We start from the raw sequence: 10,290 nt of genomic DNA on the forward strand, positions 1-10,290 counted from the left end.
TTGCATTTTGTTGTCCATCTTATTTCTCCTCTGTTACGTCCTGTGTTCAAACTCCAGCTCCACCTCACACTGGCTCTGCGGTCCTGGCAGAGTTGCTTTACCTCTCTACACCTCTGCGTCCTCCTCTGTTAAACAGGAACGGTGTTAGTATTTTTCCAGTAGGATTCTTGTGAAGATTAAATGAGCTATGTAATGTGTGGGGAGTGTTCAGAACATTACCTGGCACAAAGTAGGCATCTGATGAGTGTCAGCTCTTCCTCTTGTGGTGGTGGTGTGTTACATTGTTCTGACATGTTGATTCACAAGGGTTCCTCAAGAACAGCAAACCCGGGGCAGGCTCTGTGCTGGAGAGACAAACAGCAAGTTGGAGGGTGACCGAGTGGAAGGACAGCGCGTGTGCCCTATGCCAGCTGGGTGTCCCCTGACCTCACTTTTGCAAGCTTGGGAGGAAAGTCGCCTGTCCTTCAAGGAGGAGAAGACACCACTCTTGCTTACCGGTTAAGTAATAAAATGGAAAATCAAGTAGTTTGGGTAAATACTGACTTGGTAGGATTGACTCTCCACCTGTTTTATTTCCTTCTGATGATCCATCAAGATTCCTAAATGCAGTTTGGATTTTGAAAACATCTGGAATCAGCCAAGCACAGTTTGGAAGCTGTTGAGTGCTGACATTATAATCTGTATTCCTAGCTGCTGAGCTGTGCCTGCCTACTGTGCACCGACCTACGAAGATGAAGCCAGCAGTGTGCTCCTTCAGACAGCATCCTGCCTCAGGGGGATTGAGGGTCCTTATGAGTACTGTGTGTGTGTGTGTGTGTGTGTGTGTGTGTGTGCACTTTATCTTTGCTCCTGATTATAAATGTAATAACGTTCACTATTGAAACATTGGAAAATAAAGAAAAAGGTAAAGAAGCAGCAACTCATAATCCATTCACCCAGAAATAACCACTCTTAATGTTGTGATGTGTATGTGTGAAGGATTTTGTGTACACACACACACACCCCTTTTACTCTATGTGGTTTTAAAAAAACAAAACCAGGATCCTTTGTGTATGCATTTAGAATACTGGCATTTTTTGATAGCATTATATCTTATTTTTCTATCTTTATACATTTTTTATAAATATAATATTTGAAAACTGCCTTAATATTCGGAAAACTGCCTTAATATTCTGTCAGTTCAGGTCCTCCAAGAAGCAGATGCCAGGAGAGGATTGCCTGTACAAGGAACATGTCGGGAGAAATCTCTGTGAAGGACAAAGGAGAGGGAACAGGCAAGGCAGGGGGATGGTGCAAGTCTGACACCTGTGAGAGGAGATCAAGAGGAAGGGTTTGCCAGGGAGAGCTTCACAGCCCTGAGAAGGGCTTGCCTAGGCTGATGGGGAGTCAGCCCTTGGGCAGAGGTTGCCCACCGCACAGTTCTCATGTTGGACAAGAACGGCCTGGCTCCGGTGCCCCTCCCATGCTTAGTCAATGGTGGGGGAGGGCAGCAGGGAGGAAGCGTGACCGCAACACGAACACTGATGTGGATCCAAAGGGATGGCAGCCGGAGGCTTCTTGTCAACTCTCCCCCGTGGAATAGTCTGTTGAAGGAGATCTGAACGGCACCGCTTCCTGGTCACCACAGAGTCCCCTAAGTTCTTTAATTAATCCTTTATTGTTAGCTATTTTGACCATCCTCATTTTTTTGCCATTATACATTAAGAAGCAATAAATATTCTTTGACATAAATCTTTGTGTTCTTCATTGATAATTTCCTTAGGGTGAATTAATATGTGGACTTCTGGTTGAACATAGTACATTGAAAATAATAAGTTTTCTTGGGCTGCCTCTTAAAACCCAATTTTGATTTGAAGAAATCAACAAAGTCAACATCTACAAACTTAACCGTGGAGACAGCAGTAGATGACACTTTCACAAAAAATTTAAAAGATGGAAAAATATTAAGGTAAATGTTAACAGATTGATCAAAGGGAAGAACATTGAAACCCAAGCTGCCTGCATAGGAGGAGGCCAGTAAGTTGTAGAAACCCTGAAAGGCTTAGGAATTGGAGGTACCACGTGTCCTAGAAGAGTGTGGGGACTGAGAGCAGGATGGCTTGGAAGTCTGCATAAAAAGTCAGGCCTCCCGATGGCCTCCACCGCCCCAGGTGGCCACCCTTGCTGAGGAGATGGGAGCTTCAACCTCAAAGAGGCTGCTGACTTTGGGATGTTAGACTGGGTAGAGGACATGAGCACAATGTATAAAACAGAGATTACATGCAAGTCTACAGACTAACCCTCTCCCTTCCTCCATTCCACTTTCTTGGCCTCAGTTTTTCCATCTGTAAAAATGGGGATAAGTTAATAATAGTACTTTACCTTCCAGCGTTGTTTTAAGGATAAAAACATAAAACATGTAGAACAGTAGCTGGCGCATAGTAAGTACGTGTAAGTATTTGCTCTCACTGTCAATGCCGTCATCATATATATACACTGAGCTTTCTCTTTTTTCCATTTATCCATTTACTGAACCTTATGCTGTTATCATACTGTTTTAGCTCATAAGGCTTTGCATTCTGTTTCCCCTCCTTTATTTGAAAGTAAATTAATGGATTTATTTTTTAGAGCACTGATCTCTTTGCAAGATACAGTCTTCCACTTTCAGAATGTGTACGTCTCCTCATTTATTCAAATATTCTGTGTCCATCAAACATGTTTTTAGTTTTCTTTTGTTAATATCTGCATTTCATCTTAATTTTGTTCCTAGACCCTTTGCTGTTGCTAATGTGGGTGGAAATTTTGCTTCCAGTATATTTTCAAACTAGTCAATACTGATATTTGAGGGCTATACATAATTACTTTGTAGCTTGCTACTTTGTTAATATTATTAAATATTTTTAGTATTTCTGATAGCTTTTCAGTAGATTTCATTAATGTTTTATTTAACAAAGCATTAATTCAACACATATATTTCAAGCTGGTACTGTGAGGTGGAAACCCCGTGATCAATGAAACCAACACAGTGTTTCCCCGTGGAGCTTCCGTTCTGACAGGGAAACTTGCAGAAACAGGTAGTGATGATCACAGAACTTGTTACCTAAGGCTTCCTGGAGTGCCCTGGTAATAACCACATCCTTACAGAAATCGGATCAGTAGTAAAAAAAATCACCAATCCTTCCAAATCACCTATATTATAGGTAAATTCTACCAAATATTCATGGAACATAATTCTAATCTTGAAGTGCTCTTCAAGAGAATAGAAAAGAGTAAATGTTCCTCAACTCACCTTGTAAAGTTAGTATAATCTTGGGATCCAGAAGAGTCAGGCAGAAATGAAAACCCAACAATGTATAACGTATATACACTTATATATGTAGGTAGAGCTTTAATGATCCAGTTTGGTTTATCTTAAAAACGCAAAGATGGTTGAACCCTAGAATATCCATTAATGTCATTCACCACATTGACAGAATTGGAGAGTAGGTGAGACAGGAAATCGAGTACGTTAGAGCCATATCTTAACTTCTGCAAATTCAAGTATATGTTTTTCATGCAAACAAAGCCAAATGGTCAGCAGCACATGGTACATCTCTTGGAGCAGTGTTCTCCTGGGAAATCCACAGAGATGGGGCAGTAGAAGGCATGTCTGTCCACTCTTGACCATGTAGGTTGGGCCTGGCAATCTGGCAGAACCAGGCACCAGACTCCAGAGAGGAGCTCTTGGGCTGTGGAGCTTTTAAGCTCCATGACTAGGGAATCACTGGCTCTTTCTCTATGTGGTAGCTAGAGGGACTGATGTCCAAGCCTTTGGAACGTTTGGCCGCTCGTGGCAGGATTAGCCACCTCAGCTCCATCCTGGTGAGATGGGGAACTGGAGTCTAAATCTTGTGCTTGACCAGAATATATTGCTTCAAGGAGTGAGCTTTAGTCAGTTTCCTTGGGACTTTGCAGAAGAGCAACTCCAGTTCTGGGAGGTCAGCCTTCAGAGGATCGGTCTTGAAAAATAAACCCTTAATTGTCAATACTTTAAGCATAAAAAAGAGAAAAATAGCAAAAATTGAGGAAAGTTAGATGTTACTTTTATAGTCCTTATTATATGTCATACATTATAATATACAATTTTTACATGTACAGGGTTGAATATGCCACATCTTATATTGTTCTTTGTAGGTGATTCAGTGAGATTTCTAAGTATTGAAACATACAAATTTTGCTTTCAAGACTCCACTAAAAGGCCCTTTTCTGAAAAGCAGTTCATATAGAGACAACACTTAAAAGTACTTGGAAACTCACTTTGAACAAACAAGCAAGCAAAAATTGTGACTGTATAACAAGGGCTCTGAAGCCAACAGTGGGCAATCTGGCTCAGACAAGATGGTGCTGGATTAGAACAGTGTGAGATGGAGACAAGAGATGGAGATGTGCCATGTAGATTAAGGGTGCTGAGAGGTTTCTAATGAAGAGCTGGGCTCAGTTAATAGTGAAAGTCGCTCTTTGTGGTTCAATGTGTGTAGTGAACTAAGTGTATAACATGCTCGGTACAGAGGGAGGGTGCAGTCATTCTCAACCAATATTTTTTACTTCTCTATAAAGGGATGAGTTGAAAGCCATTTTATACACTGTAATGTACAGTTACAGGAATTGGAACGACCTCAAATGATTATCAGAGGCAAAATTCTGGGTTCGGTTTGGCCATAGATTATCAAATGCCTTAAAATGTTCCAAACTTGAACACGAATTAGTGACAGTCCTAACTAGTATAGATAGGTGTGCAGGCACTGGTGTTTCAAGATGTCTGTAGAGTTAGGACAAACCAATAATGCAGTTCCAGATAAGCCAAAAAAAGGTAGAATGGCTTTTTCTCACTCATGAAACGCTTCAAAGTGGGATTCCTGGCTGGCAAAAGGCTCTCCTCCATGAAGTAATTCAGGGATCCAGCCTCCCTCCATCTGTGGCCTCATCATTCCTTAGAGCCTTGTCATTTTTAGCATCTAGTGGGCAGAAGGAGAAAGAGAAGGCATGAAGTCCACCACTATTTAAAAGCCTTGGCCAAGAGATAGCACATCACCTCCATTTACTTTCTGTTGGCTCTAACTCTGTCTTATGGCCACATCTAATTATACAGGAAGCTAGGAGGTATAATCTAGTTTTGTGCTCAGGAAGAGGAGAAGGACATGGATTTGGTGACTAGCTAACAGTCTCTGCTATAGTGTTTATCATTTCATTGGTAAGAGTGAAAAAGCATAAACAATATAAATGAACAATGGTTGGAGACTGAATAAATAAATTATGGGACATCACTATAGCTACATGGCATCTGAGCTTCCCTATCTGTTGAGACTGAAATGAAATTGGCTCAAGCTCTTTATCTGACAGCGTGTGGAAAATTCAATATCCTCTCTAGGACTTTGATGAATTTCCAGGAGCCAAGTTCTTACAGGCATTTGCAGTGCTGACTTCTGGCTTTGTCAACCTCAGTTTTCATCTCACAGACTGCGAGGCAGCCCAGACACATCGCTTGTCCTCTTTTCTTGGTTTATCCTCAGCCCACTCTGGTGAGGCATCTGGGTGTGCAGCAGCCTGTACTAAAGGTTGGAGTAGGTGTTTCTGTTATTTAGTGTCATCATAGACTCCTGAAAAGTTCCATTACTCTGGGTCCCCATCATATTGCTCTACCTCTTTCACCCTCCATGACTTTAGCCCTCTGCTTGTAGATCCAAACACTCACAAAGGACTTGTCTACTCTGGGTTTAAGCTCTTTAGTAACACAGAAGGATTGGGATGATTAGATTTGACTTTCTAGGTCTCCGACCAGTCTCCAAATGGAATGACACAGTATATAATTTTCTCCACTGATAGAAATTATGTAACCTCTCATATTAGAAGGCAAAAGCACCCACTGTCAGTTTTGTTTTTGCATATTTTTTAATCCTACTACTCACATATAATTCCATATAGTCATTACAGCTGATGCTTTATTGTTAAGTGAAAAAAAGCAGGCTATCGAATTATATCCCAATATTGTATCAAAAATACAAAGATGCACAGAAAAAAGATCAAGAGATATGTACCATAAGGTTAACAGTGGGTGGTTCTATTGTAGGTATTTATTTTCTTCTTTATATATTTTTCTGTATCATTTGAAATATCTGTAATGAACATGTTTTGCTGTTATAAACAGAAAAGGAAAGATTAATTTTCAAGACAATTCTATTGTCTAAATTGAGCCAAACAGATACTTTACCAAATTCTGTCTTCATTGGATCTGTTATTCTACGGTTCACATTCTTATTACAAGTATTTGCTGAATTCCTCCCTCTGGGTTCAGAAGAGGGAACGATCACCAAGGAATGGGAATGGTAGGGGAAACTTAGGGACCTGGGTGGAACCAGGGCTGGCTTTTGAATACTCAGTTTCATTTTTTTAAGCATGTGTCCTGAGATGGCCCACCCTGGAGTGCACTTGATCTTGTTTATCTGCCCTTTCCTCTTATTCCAAATTCCACGTGGTCTATTCTTAATGCCAGACTTACAGAAGGTGTTGGTAAACCTAGTTAGTCCACAAGGATCCATTAGGTCTTATCTAACACCAAGGTGAAGGATAAAGTTTGGAGTATTCTGAGCCATTCTTAGGTAGGATGCTCTTGGCAATTTTATATTTGAGCCTTCTTTTCCTCTTATGAGATTGCGAACTCCTAGCTGGAGAGTTGGGGGTGGTGGGTGTCACATGAACAGAAAACAGCCTCCCAAATCCATCCCTTCATGGTTAAGAGTATGAACTTTGGATCTAGACTGTTTGGACTTGAGACCCAGCTCTGCTACTTGCCGGCTGAGTGACCTTGAGAAATTATTAACTGCTCGTGCCTCAGTTTCTTCATCTGTAAAACGAGTGCAGAGTATTTTCTACATCCTAGAGTGCTTGGAGAGATTAAATGAGTTAGTACTCATCAATAGCGCCTAACAGGGCATAAGCACCATGTAAGTGTAATTTGATAAATAAAGAACTATGAGTGGTGATAAGCTCTAACCCGGTGTGGTCAGAACCCCTAAAGGCAGGTTCCCTGCCTAATTCAGGAGTCTGGACATTGCTAAATGGAAAGAAGAGCTGGATCTGTGTACTCCATCAAGTTCCCAGAAATGGGAGATTTCCCAGTTTCAGGAGATGTTACAGCCCAGGGCCCCTCAGAGTTGCAGTTTGGCTCTTTTATTTTGTACGTGGAGAAATGGCGACCCAGGGGTTGTCAGTCACTTTCTCAGCTCCACACAGCTGGTTTACGGTGGGGCCACAGCCAGGGTACCCACTCCAAACACATTCTTTTTATATTAAATTCAAATACATATCCATACATATCTAATATAGTCAAGCATGCATGTAATTTGGAAAGGGGAAAGAATTCATGAATAAGTCTCCTTTTGAATAAGTAGATTTCATTCATTAGCATGCTTTCTTATTACAAATTATCTAATCATTATCCTTATTGGAAACACTCAATGCCAAACAGATATTGCAGCTCTGTGAACGTCAGTATGTTGTTGGTGAATTTTGTCGTGGGCTAAAGTCTTTCTTCCCCCTTTAGTCTTTCACTGACCTTCTCACTTCTCCCCTCTTTCCATTCCTGTGGAACTCTGCCAAGTAGCACCCCTACTTTTAATAGAATTAAGTTAAAAATAATCCACTGCCTTAACACATCTGGTTATCTTTTTCTTTTTCTATTTTTTTTGCCCTCACCCTGTGGCTTGTGGGATCTTAGTTTCCTGACCAGAATTGAAGCCAGGCCCACAGCAGTGAAAGCGCGGAGTCCTAACCACTGGACTGCCAAGGAATTCCTGTGGTTATCTTTTTCATTATTTTTGAGTATTATCTTTTTGTTCTTGTCCGTATGCACGTAGAGTTTTGCACGGTTATGTCTGTAGTACTCAAAAAACTTTGAAGTATGCTCTTGTCATTTACTATTATTTATAAATATTTTATATATCCACAAATTTCCCATAAATACCCACTGTTATAGTTACATAATTCATTGTGATTAAACTAACCATAAAGTTATAAAATCTTTTCCCTATTATTGACATTTGAATTGTTTCCGTTTTAAGGTGTTGAATGTGGTGCTATAATATGTACTTTTTTCTTCTGTTGATTTATTGCCAAAGGACATAGTCTCAGGATTGGAATTATGTGGTCAAATGTATGAATATTTTTATAGCCAAAAAGTTATATTGCTCTATATTTTTTTCTGGTGATAATGCCCCCAGCAGTGTATGCGTATACCATTTTCACCACGCTCCTATCAACACTGAATATCTAACAGCTTTTACTCCCAAACAGGTGTGCTTGTGCCAGGAAAGAGTTCATTGAAGTGATGACAAATCATTGATGAGTGTTATGTGGAATGAACTTGATAGTTTCCCTGACTGGGAAATTTCCTTTTCATTTCACACTCAATTAGTAAGATCTATAAGCATCATGACTTTTAGTTCCATAACAGTGCCTTGCATAGTAGGTATCCAATAACTTATTGGTTTAATTTTGTGTCCTATATGATGCTGACCTCTGGTAGTCATGCTATATACATCACGTTACCCTACAGTAGAAAAGAGCAAAGTGAAAGGGGAGGGGAGGTGCCAAAAAGTGGAAGAGATGCTCTCAGATTTCCCAGGAGGGAAAATGGGGAGCATCTCCCCCAAATGCAGGGTCACAACCCTGTCCACTAGTGCCTTGGGCATCACCGAGTCTGTCCATGTCTACTCCCTGACCCTTAAACATGAATCTCCTCCCTGCCCTTCCCAACCCCACCCCCAGCATCTCTTCTACCTCAACTTCCCCTCCATTCCCTCTCCCCCAGGTTGGGCTTGTGCTCCCTTCCTTCACTTGTTTGGTCAGGTATTCGCCATGCTCAGCCTGTGAGGGATCCAACGATTAAACATGTGTGAGTTTTCAGGGAAGAAATTGGAGACACAGATGTAGAGAACAAACGTATGGACACCAAGTGAGGAAAGCGGCGGGGGTGGTGGTGATGGTGTGATAAATTGGGTGATTGGAATTGACATGTATACACTGATGTGTATAAAACTGATGACTAATAAGAACCTGCTGTATAAAAAAATAAATATAATAAAATTCAAAAATTAAAAAAACAAAAAACATGTGTGAGCCCTGCCTTCCCAGAATTTGAAGTTTCTGGGAAGAGAGAAAGGCATTTTTAAAAAGCAGAATGGGATAAGTGTCATAAGAATACTTCAGAGAAGTTGCTCTGGGAGGTTTCTTCTGGGCAAGGGATCTGAGAAGATTTTACTGAAGTGGTGTCCAAACTGGGCTGTGAGGACTGGGAAGGATTTGGACAGTGGATCTGACAGTGTCCCCCAGCTTCTCAGGATCCTCAATGCCATCCAGATCCTTATTGCTTCAGTCACCAAAACAGGTACCCCAGAGAGCTGAATATGCCAGGGGCCATGCAGAAGGTTAAAAAATGTACATGGCATATTTCCTTCTCAATTTAGAAGATGGTTTTGGTTTTTTCTCTGTTACTGGGGTGAAACAAATTTTTTGAAAAGTGAATGTGCTTCAGCTGGGTGAGGCAGTACAGGGGCCGTCAGTGCGGTGCCCAGGTATGTGGAGGGTGGCAGCTGATTGAGGACTGCCCTGGGGGGTTGAGGCTGTCCTTCCTTCAGACTGGTCCATGCCTGTGCTTTATTGATTTTTGCTTTTGTTTTATTCACTACTGACCGTGCTGGACCAGTTGTTAGATATTTCACTTATTATCCCTGGGAGAAGGGACACTGGGATATCTTGTAATCTACAGAGAATGCAGGTGCAGTCTGTGAGGTTAGGTGACCAGGGCTCTAGTGCCAATCCTAGTGCCTCGCGTCAGAAAAGAACCCAGGTTGTTGATTTTAAATGTATGAGAATTGGATCATTTGCATCATCTCTTTAGTTGTTATTATCTTCTCTGTCTAGTCCTCTCCATGCCAACCCAAGCCTCCTCAACTATTTCCTTTTCTTTAAGTGCAGCTCTCTGTTAACCTGCATACATTATAGTTGATCCTTCCCCCATTCTCACCAGATTTACCAGGCTACGGGGATATTACAGATTTAGAGGAGTGTCATCTGAAGTGATATGTCTGAGGAAGATGCTCAAACCCCTGAAAACTTACACATGCTTCTAAATGCATGTTTTGTTTCAGTGTCTCAGAATACTTGTAACTGCTGTATCATGATGACACAATATGGACAGACACATTTATCTGCTGCTTTTTCCAATTCTAATTATCATGGTAGTGAAGCTGACACTCTTTCTCCCCACTCACAAAG

This window comes from Lagenorhynchus albirostris, chromosome 3 (assembly GCF_949774975.1).
Source record: "Lagenorhynchus albirostris chromosome 3, mLagAlb1.1, whole genome shotgun sequence".
NCBI classification, from domain to species: Eukaryota; Metazoa; Chordata; class Mammalia; order Artiodactyla; family Delphinidae; genus Lagenorhynchus; species Lagenorhynchus albirostris.